The 16,106-nt window shown below is 42.6% G+C and overlaps 1 long non-coding RNA gene across 2 annotated transcripts; it reads left to right on the top strand.

Annotated features, from left to right (window-relative positions):
* Window positions 1-9,552: 9,552 nt before the first annotated feature.
* LOC307045431 lies at window positions 9,553-13,330 on the top strand. 2 transcript variants are annotated; one of them, XR_013809909.1, is made up of 2 exons: window positions 9,553-9,681; window positions 13,032-13,330. It is a non-coding gene; the product is annotated as an uncharacterized lncRNA (long non-coding RNA). The 2 variants fall into 2 exon arrangements; XR_013809910.1 differs by lacking the exon at window positions 9,553-9,681 and adding an exon at window positions 11,586-11,686.
* The last annotated feature ends 2,776 nt before the right edge of the window (window positions 13,331-16,106 follow it).

Raw genomic sequence — 16,106 nt, 5'->3', positions numbered from 1 at the left:
GAGAGGAGATGAGGAGAACAGAGGAGAGGAGACAGCAAAAGGAGGATAGTCTGAGGAGAGGAGAACAGAGGAAACAGGGAAAGCAGAGTAAAGAGCAGAGTTGAAAGAGAAGTTGAAAGCAGAGCAAACAGTAGCAGGAGAAGTAGAAAGCAGAGCAAACAGTAGCAGGAGAAGTAGAGTAAACAGGAGCAGGAGAAGTAGAGTAAACAGTAGCAGGAGAAGTAGAGCAAACAGTAGCAGGAGAAGTAGAGCAAACAGTAGCAGGAGAAGCAGAGCAAACAGTAGCAGGAGAAGTAGAGCAAACAGTAGCAGGAGAAGTAGAGTAAACAGTAGCAGGAGAAGTAGAGCAAACAGTAGCAGGAGAAGTAGAGTAAACAGTAGCAGGAGAAGTAGAGTAAACAGTAGCAGGAGAAGTAGAGCAAACAGTAGCAGGAGAAGTAGAGCAAACAGTAGCAGGAGAAGTAGAGCAAACAGTAGCAGGAGAAGTAGAGCAAACAGTAGCAGGAGAAGTAGAGTAAACAGTAGCAGGAGAAGTAGAGCAAACAGTAGCAGGAGAAGTAGAGCAAACAGTAGCAGGAGAAGTAGAGCAAACAGTAGCAGGAGAAGTAGAGCAAACAGTAGCAGGAGAAGTAGAGTAAACAGTAGCAGGAGAAGTAGAGCAAACAGTAGCAGGAGAAGTAGAGTAAACAGTAGCAGGAGAAGCAGAGCAAACAGTAGCAGGATAAGTAGAGCAAACAGTAGCAGGAGAAGTAGAGTAAACAGTAGCAGGAGAAGTAGAGCAAACAGTAGCAGGAGAAGTAGAGTAAACAGTAGCAGGAGAAGTAGAGCAAACAGTAGCAGGAGAAGCAGAGCAAACAGTAGCAGGATAAGTAGAGCAAACAGTAGCAGGAGAAGTAGAGCAAACAGTAGCAGGAGAAGTAGAGCAAACAGTAGCAGGAGAAGTAGAGTAAACAGTAGCAGGAGAAGTAGAGTAAACAGTAGCAGGAGAAGTAGAGCAAACAGTAGCAGGAGAAGTAGAGTAAACAGTAGCAGGAGAAGTAGAGCAAACAGTAGCAGGAGAAGTAGAGCAAACAGTAGCAGGAGAAGTAGAGCAAACAGTAGCAGGAGAAGTAGAGCAAACAGTAGCAGGAGAAGTAGAGTAAACAGTAGCAGGAGAAGTAGAGCAAACAGTAGCAGGAGAAGTAGAGCAAACAGTAGCAGGAGAAGTAGAGCAAACAGTAGCAGGAGAAGTAGAGCAAACAGTAGCAGGAGAAGTAGAGTAAACAGTAGCAGGAGAAGTAGAGCAAACAGTAGCAGGAGAAGTAGAGCAAACAGTAGCAGGAGAAGTAGAGCAAACAGTAGCAGGAGAAGTAGAGTAAACAGTAGCAGGAGAAGTAGAGCAAACAGTAGCAGGAGAAGTAGAGCAAACAGTAGCAGGAGAAGTAGAGTAAACAGTAGCAGGAGAAGTAGAGTAAACAGTAGCAGGAGAAGTAGAGTAAACAGTAGCAGGAGAAGTAGAGTAAACAGTAGCAGGAGAAGTAGAGCAAACAGTAGCAGGAGAAGTAGAGTAAACAGTAGCAGGAGAAGTAGAGCAAACAGTAGCAGGAGAAGTAGAGCAAACAGTAGCAGGAGAAGTAGAGCAAACAGTAGCAGGAGAAGCAGAGCAAACAGTAGCAGGAGAAGTAGAGCAAACAGTAGCAGGAGAAGTAGAGTAAACAGTAGCAGGAGAAGTAGAGCAAACAGTAGCAGGAGAAGTAGAGTAAACAGTAGCAGGAGAAGTAGAGCAAACAGTAGCAGGAGAAGTAGAGCAAACAGTAGCAGGAGAAGTAGAGCAAACAGTAGCAGGAGAAGTAGAGCAAACAGTAGCAGGAGAAGTAGAGCAAACAGTAGCAGGAGAAGTAGAGCAAACAGTAGCAGGAGAAGTAGAGCAAACAGTAGCAGGAGAAGTAGAGCAAACAGTAGCAGGAGAAGTAGAGTAAACAGTAGCAGGAGAAGTAGAGCAAACAGTAGCAGGAGAAGTAGAGTAAACAGTAGCAGGAGAAATAGAGCAAACAGTAGCAGGAGAAGTAGAGTAAACAGTAGCAGGAGAAGTAGAGTAAACAGTAGCAGGAGAAGTAGAGCAAACAGTAGCAGGAGAAGTAGAGCAAACAGTAGCAGGAGAAGTAGAGTAAACAGTAGCAGGAGAAGTAGAGCAAACAGTAGCAGGAGAAGTAGAGTAAACAGTAGCAGGAGAAGTAGAGCAAACAGTAGCAGGAGAAGTAGAGTAAACAGTAGCAGGAGAAGTAGAGTAAATGTAAAAGTAACTTTCAAAAGTATCAGCAAGAAGATCAGAGTTGCATAATGTTATTTTGTTTTATTCGTTACTGTTATATTAATGTTGTATGTTAATCTTTGTACATAGGATAATAAAGATGATCTTAACCTTGAACTCGATTCATGACCTCATTTCATTATTAAAACCTTAATATCAAATTACAGACTGGATTCAAATTAGGATCTCCAAATGTGTTGATGTAATGTTTGTGATAAACTGAAGGATAAAGTGTTCCTTTATGTGTTGAGAAACTTCCCCTCCCTCTTAAGCCAAGTAAGGTGTTTAAAAAGCCTCTTGGATCAGCTGGAAAATACATCACAAAGCTGAAAACAGCTGTTTCACTTTACTTTTGAAAGATACGACAGAGACAAAGCGACACATATATGATGATATTATAGAATATGGTGCATTGCTGTAGATTAAACGACCCAACGGGATATAAAAGAGGTAAACACATCTACAGCAGTAACATGCAACATACATGTTATTGCACCAGGAGCTATCTTGGGACTTTTACTGCAACAACGTTGACTTGCCTGTGAATACAAAATGAACCATAGTGTTGCTGATCTACAGTGTTGTCATTCTTCTTTCAACAGCAAGACCGCTAACAAGTATTTACATATTTAATATAGTTTAGTTTCTCGCCATCCCAAACGTAAACATTCAGCCACGTGACTGCGCTTCCGAGCCGCTCCGATTACAACCGAGCCGCTCCGATTACAACGAGAGTTAGAACGAGAACGTGACGTCATATTTACACTAGACCAGGGGTCACCAACCTTTTTTAGGATGAGGGCTACTTTCAAAAAATAAAGCGAGTCGGGGGCTACTTTTACTCCTCTTTTTTTTGTTTTTTGCAGTTTATATATTTTATATTTATATATTATATGCTAACCTTTAACCTTTGTGTGCTGTTTGGGTCTGTGGGACCCGTTTTCAGTGTTTACTAAAAGAAAATGTATGCAATTTAATAATTTTAACCTGCTTTATTTGGGGGTGGACCTCACATCCTCCAGGGGGGGCCTCACATCCTCCAGGGGGGATCTCACATCTTCTAGGGGGGTCCTCACCTCCTCTAAAATATATTTTTTTAAATGTTGAAGTGAAATGCACCAATCTGCTGCACTTTGAGTACAAAATGAATTTATGGATACAGCTCTCAACACTCATATGAAAGGGAGCTGTATACTTTTCAATAATCCAATCATCTTTAGAATATTATCACAACCAATAACAAATCATTTAAACTGGTTTATTCTTATGTTATGTTACCTAGTTACCATTCTTTCTTTTTATTTATGCATATTTTACTAATCACTCCCCTTTTAAACTGTTTTTTGTACTGTCCTATAGTACACACTGGAATGACTTCTTACTTTATCTATATTAAATAGATAAAAGTGTGCTCTCCCTAGCTCTCTCTCTCGCTCTCTCTCTCTAGCTCTCTCTCTCGCTCTCTCTCCCTAGCTCTCTCTCTCGCTCTCTCTCTCTAGCTCTCTTGCTCGCTCACAGAGGCTGTGTGCTCCTCCTTGGCGATGACGGGTTGCGTTAAAAAATAATAATAAACATATTTGTAAAGTGGGAGGACACAAACGGGAAAAGTGCGGGGGACATGTCCCCCCTGTCCCCAGTGGAGATTACGCCATGCCTGTGTGTGCGTCAAGTGGAATAAATATATATGCAAGTTACAACACACACAGAGTAAAACTCTGCTCCTCATGTGCTGTATAGGCTGGCATGATAGGCTGTTCAATGGGGCTGATTTGTTGTGTAGATTCTGCCAGAAGGAAAATCAGCGGGGAGGTGCCACATTGCTTTTCTTCCCGACTGCAACGCTGGTCCCGCAAATCAAGCAAGAACGTGATTGGTCGATATTCATTGTGAGGGTGGGGGAGGAGGGGTGTTAGATAGATATAGAGTTGTAGTAAGTAGATAGAGTTCGCTATGATTTAGGTTTCGTTTATGCATAGAGTAGATTATTTTAATTACATTTCCTTTTTTGTTTTGGATTTGCTTGGCGAGCTATTTATAGAACATGCCCGGCGGGCGACTCACGTTGCCCCTGCGGGCGACTGAGTGCCCGCGGGCACCGTGTTGGCTACCCCTGCACTAGACGGATCCTTTCTAGCCATAACCCACATCTAGAGGTGAAAATTACTTTTGCGACATATTTATCGCAAGAAGTGTAGCAAAAGTCAAGACCGCAGATTCGTCGATTTATACTGCCACAGAGCAGATTCGTCAAGTTGTAATGACTGATTTGAGAGGTTGTAATAACCAAGTTGCAGTTGTAATGGAAAATATATTTTAAAAATATGTATTTTTCTGCAAGTGAACATTTCATCACTAAGTTCATTTTTTTTCTACAAGCTACACAACTTTTTTTTTTCTTCTGTGACTTCAAATTTGGTTCCGTGGATATTTTATACAAGTGTACATTTGGTTCACAGTTACGTGGATATTTTTATACAAGTGTACATTTGGTTCACAGTTACGTGGATATTTTTATAAAAGTGTAAATGTATACACACAAGCTCAGATTGTTTTTCTGCAAGTGCTCACATCAGGTTTTACACGCTCTCGCATTTTGCACCATATACCCTTCATACCCTGCCTCGTACAGGACTCCCAAGAGGTTCAAGTTCTCAAAACCTTTCTGGCCCCTAGTGCTTTCAAAAAGTAAACACGGTTATTATGTTTCTTTTATTTATTTGTTTACGATCAAAACAAAATGTCCCTAACTTCTCTGAGAAAAGCATCTCCCTTTCAGTGTATGATGTGATGATGTTAACTTAGAACCATGTCTTCCTATTTGCTCCTCATGCAGAACGGGCTGCTCAGAGAACACTTCTGCAGAACAACAAGAAGAGAGAAGCTTAGGAGAGTTCACTTTCTGTTTGATCATATTATTTGTATTAACTAAACCACTGGGTCATTTTCAAGTTGTGTTAAATACCAACTATGTGCAATATATATATATATGCCTTTAATAAGTGTGCAATATATACCTTTCTGCTAAATCTTCTGAACTGTTAGAGCACACACATTACAGCTGATTTGTATTCCATATTTTATTCCTTCTATTCCATTCCAGCTGTGTTTTTAATTCTTGTTTTTATGCACCATGACACCCTCGTACGTGTAAACCTATCTGGTGATAAACCTGGTTCTCATTCTGATTCTGTAAACCCGACACAGAGTGATTTTTGCACGCCGTTCGCTAAACACGCTGCCGGATCCTGACCCTGATATCGATTCAGGGGGCGAGCAGGTGGATGAAATGTGAACGACGTGGCAGCGGTGTTCCACACGGAGAAGTGGAGTGGCTGTTTGAGTTGCAATCAATGCAGAATAACGAGGGAGCCGCTGTCATGCCGGCTGATGTGTTCGAGCTGAGCATCCGTAATGAGTTCAGGATTAACGGAGCTGCTCTGACACTTCCAGGTTTCCTGTGGAAGCTACAGATCACACAGATTATAAAGGGTGTGCTTTTCAATTATTATTTAATATCTACCTCCTGGACTGATTTCATTACCGCGTCAATAGTTTCTCAAACCGCCTCTCAGTCGGTCACAAAGTGTGAAATCTGTTCTCACATTTTTGACACGTTGTCTAACAGCAAGCGTGCGGAAATAATCTGTTTTTATTTAAAAGAACACTCACATCACATTATCTATGGATTTAAAAGCTGCAGTTTTAATGAATTATTTATTATTTGTAACCTTTCTACTCAGTACAGCATGTTTGTCTGTAAGTCAATAGTGCAGATTCAGTCACATAACATTTAAGACAAATAAGTCTTTAAATAATTCATTACAAGTAAAAGTCCTGCAATCAAAATGTTATTTAAAGAGTCCTCTCCTGCTGATGTTCAGGTGTATATCAGTATGTAGTGTCTCTACTTTAAAGAGTCCTCTCCTGCTGATGTTCAGGTGTATATCAGTATGTAGTGTCTCTACTTTAAAGAGTCCTCTCCTGCTGATGTTCAGGTGTATATCAGTGTGTAGTGTCTCTACTTTAAAGAGTCCTCTCCTGCTGATGTTCAGGTGTATATCAGTATGTAGTGTCTCTACTTTAAAGAGTCCTCTCCTGCTGATGTTCAGGTGTATATCAGTATGTAGTGTCTCTACTTTAAAGAGTCCTCTCCTGCTGACGTTCAGGTGTATATCAGTATGTAGTGTCTCTACTTTAAAGAGTCCTCTCCTGCTGATGTTCAGGTGTATATCAGTATGTAGTGTCTCTACTTTAAAGAGTCCTCTCCTGCTGATGTTCAGGTGTATATCAGTATGTAGTGTCTCTACTTTAAAGAGTCCTCTCCTGTTGATGTTCAGGTGTATATCAGTGTGTAGTGTCTCTACTTTAAAGAGTCCTCTCCTGCTGATGTTCAGGTGTATATCAGTATGTAGTGTCTCTACTTTAAAGAGTCCTCTCCTGCTGATGTTCAGGTGTATATCAGTGTGTAGTGTCTCTACTTTAAAGAGTCCTCTCCTGCTGATGTTCAGGTGTATATCAGTGTGTAGTGTCTCTACTTTAAAGAGTCCTCTCCTGCTGATGTTCAGGTGTATATCAGTATGTAGTGTCTCTACTTTAAAGAGTCCTCTCCTGCTGATGTTCAGGTGTATATCAGTATGTAGTGTCTCTACTTTAAAGAGTCCTCTCCTGCTGACGTTCAGGTGTATATCAGTATGTAGTGTCTCTACTTTAAAGAGTCCTCTCCTGCTGATGTTCAGGTGTATATCAGTATGTAGTGTCTCTACTTTAAAGAGTCCTCTCCTGCTGATGTCAGGTGTATATCAGTATGTAGTGTCTCTACTTTAAAGAGTCCTCTCCTGCTGATGTTCAGGTGTATATCAGTATGTAGTGTCTCTACTTTAAAGAGTCCTCTCCTGCTGATGTTCAGGTGTATATCAGTATTTAGTGTCTCTACTTTAAAGAGTCCTCTCCTGCTGATGTTCAGGTGTATATCAGTATGTAGTGTCTCTACTTTAAAGAGTCCTCTCCTGCTGATGTTCAGGTGTATATCAGTATGTAGTGTCTCTACTTTAAAGAGTCCTCTCCTGCTGATGTTCAGGTGTATATCAGTATGTAGTGTCTCTACTTTAAAGAGTCCTCTCCTGCTGATGTTCGGGTGTATATCAGTATAGGTAGTGTCTCTACTTTAAAGAGTCCTCTCCTGCTGATGTTCAGGTGTATATCAGTATGTAGTGTCTCTGCTTTAAAGAGTCCTCTCCTGCTGATGTTCAGGTGTATGTCAGTATGTAGTGTCTCTACTTTAAAGAGTCCTCTCCTGCTGATGTTCGGGTGTATATCAGTATAGGTAGTGTCTCTACTTTAAAGAGTCCTCTCCTGCTGATGTTCGGGTGTATATCAGTATAGGTAGTGTCTCTACTTTAAAGAGTCCTCTCCTGCTGATGTTCAGGTGTATATCAGTATGTAGTGTCTCTACTTTAAAGAGTCCTCTCCTGCTGATGTTCAGGTGTATATCAGTATGTAGTGTCTCTACTTTAAAGAGTCCTCTCCTGCTGATGTTCAGGTGTATATCAGTATGTAGTGTCTCTACTTTAAAGAGTCCTCTCCTGCTGATGTTCAGGTGTATATCAGTATGTAGTGTCTCTACTTTAAAGAGTCCTCTCCTGCTGATGTTCAGGTGTATATCAGTATGTAGTGTCTCTACTTTAAAGAGTCCTCTCCTGCTGATGTTCAGGTGTGTATCAGTATGTAGTGTCTCTAATTTAAAGAGTCCTCTCCTGCTGATGTTCAGGTGTGTATCAGTATGTAGTGTCTCTAATTTAAAGAGTCCTCTCCTGCTGATGTTCAGGTGTATATCAGTATGTAGTGTTGAATCACTGGTTCTTTGATACCAAGGGAAGCTGGAGAATGCATCCCTCTCTGTGAATATCTCTCTGTGTCACCTCACCATCTGCAGAGCCAGTTATATCTGTGAGGAAAGAGAGATCCAGGAAACAAGGAGAAACACAGCCGCACGGAGTCAGTGGAAGTTTTTACTTTAAGTGTTGAGGTGGGAGTTTTCTCTGAAAGCACAGCTGTGTCCGCCTCTAGCTGCTCAGTCTTTGTTTCTCTGAGAAATTAAAACACAACATTTGGTAAAGCATCACAGTCTCAGGTAACACCATAAAAACAATCTGAATTATTCTTAAATATTATGAGAAGTTACTGAGACATTTAAGGCTCATATACTTTCATTTTGGCTTTGCACTGTTTACATGCTTTAGTTTGCAAAGCCCACTATTTTTCTCAGCGCGTTTAGTTATTTATTCAATCTTATTTTTAATCTATCTGTTTTTACATTTGTTTAATTGATGTCCGGTTACCTAATTTAGATGGGATTATGGTTAATAGAACAGCTGAAGAAGTCACCATTTTGACATTATTTTTTGTAGTTCTGAGAATAAATTCCTCACTATTTTCTCAGGAATTTGACTTTCAGTACTCTGACTTTTGTGACTTATTTCCAGAATTCCGACTTTTTTCATTTTGATATTTACAATACAATACAGCTTTATTTATAGAGCACTTTAAACCTCCAGACCTGCTGTGCTGTGCAGTCAGATAAACAAAACAAAACATACAAATAACAAAGCACAGCTCACAAACAGAGTTGGGTGTAATAATATTACTTTTGTCGGTAACGGAGTAGTGTAACGCGCTACTTTTATAATTCAGTAATCACACTACAGTTACTAACATTGCGCCGACACGCGTTACTTCATTACTTACTAAAATCAGTCCTAATCACATTGACAGACAAGAGGGGTTTCCGCCGCAGGTTTATAAGTACGTAATCTGCGCTTCCACATCTCCACGTGCAGTGCTGCATAAACATGGCTGAGTCAGCGATAACTTTCGAGGGGTGGAGGCATGCCCATTATTTTGAGTTCGTCCAAAGAATAGACAGGAACGTGTGTGACGGCGAGGTGCAAACTGTGTCCAGGCCAGAAGCTGTTATCAACTGCTGTAAACACCACGTCCTCAACAAACACCTGCAAAGAACACATGCTAAGGTGAAGCTAACGCACAAGCTATTTGTTGTTTGTTTAAATCAAGTAGTCTGTTCTTCTTCTCTATCTTCCGGTAGTTGCCTGTTTTGAATGACAAATACACACTACCGCCGCCTGCTGGTAAGGAGAGTTATTGCGCAGTTCGTACGTGCTCGGCGAATAAAGTAAGGAGTAGAGCATGGGTCGGCAACCCCTGGCACGCGTGCCAGCATTGGAATATATATATAGGAATAAGTGGAATAAGTGTGCAAAAATATTAAAATTGTATTTTCGGATCCTGAACGAGACCGCCGCCAGAGCGCGTCTCCCCGTTACCTGCAGAAGGAAGCCATGCACGCAACGCAGCCCCGCTCTCTTTATCTCCAGGTGACTTTCTGCCGCTTTCCTCCGTGGTGCAGTGCTGATCGTTTCACCACGGAGGAAAGCACTTCACTAATTGCAGTACCCATAAGGAGCTGTACAAATGCCGCAGTTTGTGCGTGGCTGTGTATTTTGTTGAAAGCCCAGTGGCGATCTGCTCATCTCTCATCGAAATAATATGCTACAAAGGGGCGGACTGGCCATCTGTGTGTTGAACTTTCCTGTCGGCTCCCAGACCGTAGTCGAGGAGGGCAGAAGCAACAAGCTTCAGGTTCAATAACCCACTTTAGCTTAAATGACTGGAGAGAGGCGAGCTCTTCTTAGGAGGCCGTTGAGTTTATTTAGCTGTTCTTCTGTTTCACAAAATACATCACAGACCTCTGTTTTTCTGCTTCCTCGTTTCACTTCCAGAAACATACACGTTCCCTCACTGTCGCTCTACCATTCACAAAGACACATGCACAAGCCACACCTCTCTCTCTCTCTCTCTCTCTCTCTTAAAGGAACAGCGACCTCATCTCACTCTGCATGGACCTAATATCATAACATGTGTGCTCTGGAAAATCACAGAACGGACGATCGCTCTTATTATTATGCCGTTTAAACCAATTATTTAAATGTGTTTGTTAAATTCGGCATCATGTAAGTTGCGCTGACATTCCCCCACACACTGCTTCCCCGCAGCGAGGCTGATAGTTGATGAGCGTCAAGCTCCTCAACCGCCCCCCCCCCCTCCCCCCCCCCTGTTGATAATTCTCGATCGTTGGCACGCTGATAAACTTTTTTTTTTTAAATGGCACTTCATATGAAAAAGGTTGCCGACCCCTGGAGTAGAGTAACGAGTAAAGTAACGAGTTACTTTATGTAGATAGTAACGAAGTAGTAACAACCCCATCTCTGCTCACAAACCATAAAACATGTAAAAACAATAGACACAAATAGTATCGGGATTCTTTTTTAATGAATGTTGATCTTTTTTTGTAGATTTTTTTACATAATTTCCTACAATTTCCAAAAAACATTATTTTTTCTAATTTTCCACTTTTTCAGGATGTTGTCGCTTTTTTAGATTTCAACTTTTTTTCATTTTTTAAAATCAGAATGATGACCTTTATTGAAAAATGTTCCAGATTTCTTCTTCTTTCAGAATATTTTTTCAAACATTTTTCATTATTCAAACTTTTATTTTAAGTCAGACTTTTTTACACATTTTCTGAAATTTTACTTTTTTTCCGAGTATTTGCTTTTTTTTACAGGATTCAGACTTTTCTTAACAATAAAACAAAAGCACTCGCAAGATGTAAAAAGCATCTTCTCACGATGTCCTGATAGTTAGAAATTATTTACCATAATTGTTCTGCTTCTGTTTCTGCTTCTCCACTCTCTCTCTGGAGGTTTTATATTTAACCATTTATTTGCTGATTCGTACTAAAAACGTTCAAGTCGTTGTTAGTAAACAGGGGATTACTAACAATTACTCACAATTTAGCTTAGAAGGAAGTATAAATAAATCATCTTTTAATGCTTTACAATCTCCACCACAGATATAATAATGAAAATAATAAGCAATAACAATAATACTTATAATAATGATGAATACGGTGCAGAATCTCTGCAGTCTGTAAAGGCTCTGACGGATCAATGGGGAAATTAAGTTAGACTTCCACCGTGGCCCTGAGCGAAATAAAAGCATGCACGACACGATGGATATAGATCCTGATTTTTCTCTCAAAACCATTTTATGTTTCTCTGCATTTATGACATGCAAAAGAGAAGAGGAGGTTTCAATTGAAGCCGGATGAGTCTGACGAGGAGAAAGTTTCTCCTCAAGAAATATCAGATGTTCTCAGTACGGGATAATGTGCAGCGAGGCGGTCATTATGGAGAAAGAACACCCGACAGGCTGATCAGGGAACCCGACGCGAAGCGGAGGGATCTTGATGAGCCGGAAGGGTGTTCTTTTCCCCATAAGGAGTCATGGGGAAAAGAACACCCAGTCAGAGAGCATCAGGTAGGAAGCAAAGAGAAACCACAAGCTACGCTGCAGCTACATTACTTTAGATAACACACATATTTACAGACTGGAGGTTTGAACACCATGTTTGAACAAATCTGAAGCAACGTATTCAACTTATGCTTCAGCGGCTCCATTGCCATTTAATGTCTCAGTAATTCCGATTGGCCTTCCTTATCAACCGATACTTGCCAAGAGTTTTAAAGCTTTTAAATGAACTGTTATTACTAACCATAGGGGGTTACATAATAATTAATATTTACATTACAAGAGCCACCTATTTAGCGTAAGCTAGTTTGATAGCTAACATTTGCTAGCTAGCTTTTTAAATGGGTAGCTAAGATAAGCTAGCTAACTAGGTAGATACTGTAGGTAGCGAATGTAAGCTAGGTTGATTTTACGGATATATATATATCTATCTATATATAAATATATATATATATATATATATCTATATATATATATATAGATAGATATATATATATATATAGAGAGAGAGAGAGAGAGAGAGAGAGAGAGAGAGAGAGAGAGAGAGAGAGAGAGAGAGAGAGAGAGAGAGAGAGAGAGAGAGAGAGAGGTAGATAGGTAGATGGATAACATTCGCTAGCTAGCTTGTTACATTGCTAGCTCAGGTAAGCTAGCTAACTAGGTAGTCAGATAGCTAACGTTCACTAGCTTATTGGCACACTGTTTCTGTTTGGTTTATTATATTTCTTCAATTAAATTACTGATAGTGCTATAGTCTTATTTCTGCTGTCCTGTTTATGCCAGAAATGTCACTTTTTACAAAAAATGGTCCATGAGGTTTAAGCCGTGAAACCAAAACAATTCATTAAAAGAGACTTAAAGGGGGATTGCTTTTTTTAATGTAAAGTTTAGATGTTTCATGTATGCTACTTGTATGTCGTACGACCCAGTGAATCAAAACCAATGCAGCATTGTATTTCCACATTGTTCGAGTACTAGATCAATTTATATGAACTTTTTAAACCAAGAGCACTTCACCATTATCCTGTTTCTGTGCAGATATAACAGAACACTCAACTCTTCCCCACTTGGGATCTTTTACTTTACTAACTTGAAAAAAGCTATGCAGAGAACCTCGGGACATCACCTGTGTTCTCACGTCTAAATCCTAAAATCCTTCACTGACATATGTTCCCCTTCCCGATGAATTTCACCGGTGACATTTTGACAGGCGAGCTCCAACACTTTGTGGCAGAGTGAGATCCAGAGTGAGATCCAGGGTTTTATTCCCTGGCGCTCCCTGTAGAATACTAAACCAACGCCCCCATGGCAGCTTGACAAATCACTTATCAATACCCTCCCTTGTAATTTGCAGGATGAGTTTAAACATGGCGGCGAGAGGGAGGTTACCGCCCTGGAGCTCAGACGCCCCCCGCTGTGAGCGGCGTGATGCATCCCGGAGAGAAACTGATTCACGGGACGCTCGTATCGATCCGCGACCTGCAGGCGTGTGCACAGGAATATCAAAATAACAAACATCAGGGACACCAGAAGAGCCACCCTGATTTCTAAAATACTGTATACGCTGATATAGAGAGCGGCAGGAATGTTCCAAACACTGTGTAAAGTCACGCGCACAAAGAAATAAAATGAAATGGATAACATGTCGTATGACCCAGTGACTCGTAACCAATGCAGTATTTCCAGATTATTCGAGTAGGACTATAGCTCTTATTTATTGGATCTTAAACCACCTTATTCTATTTTATATGAATAGCAGAGGGCCACAGGGGGGTCCAAACTCATTGTTTTAGGGGTCCTTGTTAGCCCCCCACAGAACCGCCATGATTTCAATCAACTATTAAAGGTCACCTATTATTTAAAATAACTCCCTGAGGGTGGTCACTTCTTCTTCTTCTGCTCTGGGTTTACTGGCAGGCCGCAAACAACTTCACGGCGGATACTGCCACCCGGAGTCCCCGGCCGGAAGCCCCCGGAGTTGGGGAAGGCTTCAGTAGAAGCTGCTGGGACTCCCAGCAGCTTCTACTGAAGCCTTCAGAGTAAATCTCCAGAACGCCGACACCTCCTCATCTCCACCGCTCCCATGTTTTTTTTTGTGTTGCCATAAGTTAGTCTCTCTGCGTTGGTGCGCGGGGCTAATGCTAATGCTAATAATGCTAATGCCAGCAAATACAATGGCGGCTTCACAAAACTTTTCTGAGTTTCATGGGCGTGGTTTGCAATCTGCCCAGCCAATCAGAAATGGGAACCTTTTTCTCCCACGAAAGTACCTGCTCTCTAGCAGGGACTCAAAAGGGGCGAAAAGTTCTCATGAACTAAGTTATCTTTTTGGTGTGAACGCAAAATCCCAGGAACTATCGGAACTAAAAGGGAAAAGTACTCCGGTGTGAAAGCGCTAGTTATTTTTAACCAAATGTCTCTCAGAGGGGCGTGGGGAGGGACTCCTTATTTTCATCTAAAGTAACAGAATCAGCACTTTGGAAACAGGGCTGAAACAGAGGGGATTATGGGTAATGCTGCAATGATCTCTTTGGTGTTTCAGCCAATCAGAGACAGGCTCTGTATATATCTGAGACCTGTAATATATTGATGAGAAACCGTATAATAGGGGACCTTTAACACAAGTGGTTTGCATGCAGATGAACCTCTATACACGTCATGATATTTCCTGCAGTCATCTAATTCAAAACACTAAATAAAGCTTGAGCTTCATCTCAAACGGTTTGTTCTGCATGTTGTGAACATAAACCCAGATTGTTCCCTGCAGACGGGTTCACAGGAGCATGTTCAGAGCGTGCACTTTTCTCATTACATCCTACCTTTTTGACGCTTTCAACAACACACAGACTGCACCTTGTTATTCTGCCGGTACAACAAACAAATCTCCTGAACAACAGAAATTGGGCCCGTTGATGTGAGGGCACGAAGAATGAGTGTTGGTGCCTCGTGCATTATTCAGCTCCATGCACCGCTCTCTGGTATCCTTTGAACAAGCAGCGGTTTTTTTACATTAGACTCCAGAAAAGAGTCTCATAGCATCAAATAGGGGTCAATGGAGAGACTAGAGGCCGGTCCAGAGACTAGGGGCCGGTCCAGAGACTAGGGGTCAATGGAGAGACTAGAGGCCGGTCCAGAGACTAGGGGCCGGTCCAGAGACTAAGGGTCAATGCAGAGACTAGAGGCCGGTCCAGAGACTAGTGGTCAATGCAGAGACTAGAGGCCGGTCCAGAGACTAGGGGCCGGTCCAGAGACTAGGGGTCAATGGAGAGACTAGAGGCCGGTCCAGAGACTAGGGGCCGATCCAGAGACTAGGGGTCAATGGAGAGACTAGGGGCCGATCCAGAGACTAGGGGTCAATGGAGAGACTAGGGGCCGGTCCAGAGACTAGGGGTCAATGGAGAGACTAGAGGCCGGTCCAGAGACTAGGGGCCGATCCAGAGACTAGGGGTCAATGGAGAGACTAGGGGCCGATCCAGAGACTAGGGGTCAATGCAGAGACTAGGGGCCGATCCAGAGACTAGGGGTCAATGGAGAGACTAGAGGCCGGTCCAGAGACTAGGGGCCGATCCAGAGACTAGGGGTCAATGGAGAGACTAGAGGCCGGTCCAGAGACTAGGGGCCGGTCCAGAGACTAGGGGTCAATGCAGAGACTAGGGGTCAATGGAGAGACTAGAGGCCGGTCCAGAGACTAGGGGCCGGTCCAGAGACTAAGGGTCAATGCAGAGACTAGAGGCCGGTCCAGAGACTAGGGGTCAATGCACAGACTAGAGGCTGGTCCAGAGACTAGGGGTCAATGCAGAGACTAGGGGTCAATGCACAGACTAGAGGCTGGTCCAGAGACTAGGGGTCAATGCAGAGACTAGGGGTCAATGCACAGACTAGGGGCCGGTCCAGAGACTAGGGGTCAATGCACAGACTAGAGGCTGGTCCAGAGACTAGGGGCCAGTCCAGAGACTAGGGGTCAATGCAGAGACTAGAGGCCGGTCCAGAGACTAGGGGCCGGTCCAGAGACTAGGGGTCAATGCAGAGACTAGAGACCGGTCCAGAGACTAGGGGTCAATGCAGAGACTAGGGGTCAATGCAGAGACTAGAGGCCGGTCCAGAGACTAGAGGCCGGTCCAGAGACTAGGGGTCAATGCAGAGACTAGGGGTCAATGCAGAGACTAGGGGCCGGTCCAGAGACTAGGGGTCAATGCACAGACTAGAGGCTGGTCCAGAGACTAGGGGTCAATGCAGAGACTAGGGGTCAATGCACAGACTAGAGGCCGGTCCAGAGACTAGGGGCCGGTCCAGAGACTAGGGGTCAATGCACAGACTAGAGGCCGGTCCAGAGACTAGAGGCCGGTCCAGAGACTAGGGGTCAATGCAGAGACTAGAGGCCGGTCCAGAGACTAGGGGCCGGTCCAGAGACTAGGGGTCAATGCAGAGA

This window comes from Notothenia rossii, assembly GCF_949606895.1.
Source record: "Notothenia rossii genome assembly, chromosome: 6".
Lineage (NCBI taxonomy): Eukaryota > Metazoa > Chordata > Actinopteri > Perciformes > Nototheniidae > Notothenia > Notothenia rossii.
This window is presented reverse-complemented; position numbering and strand designations above follow the sequence as displayed.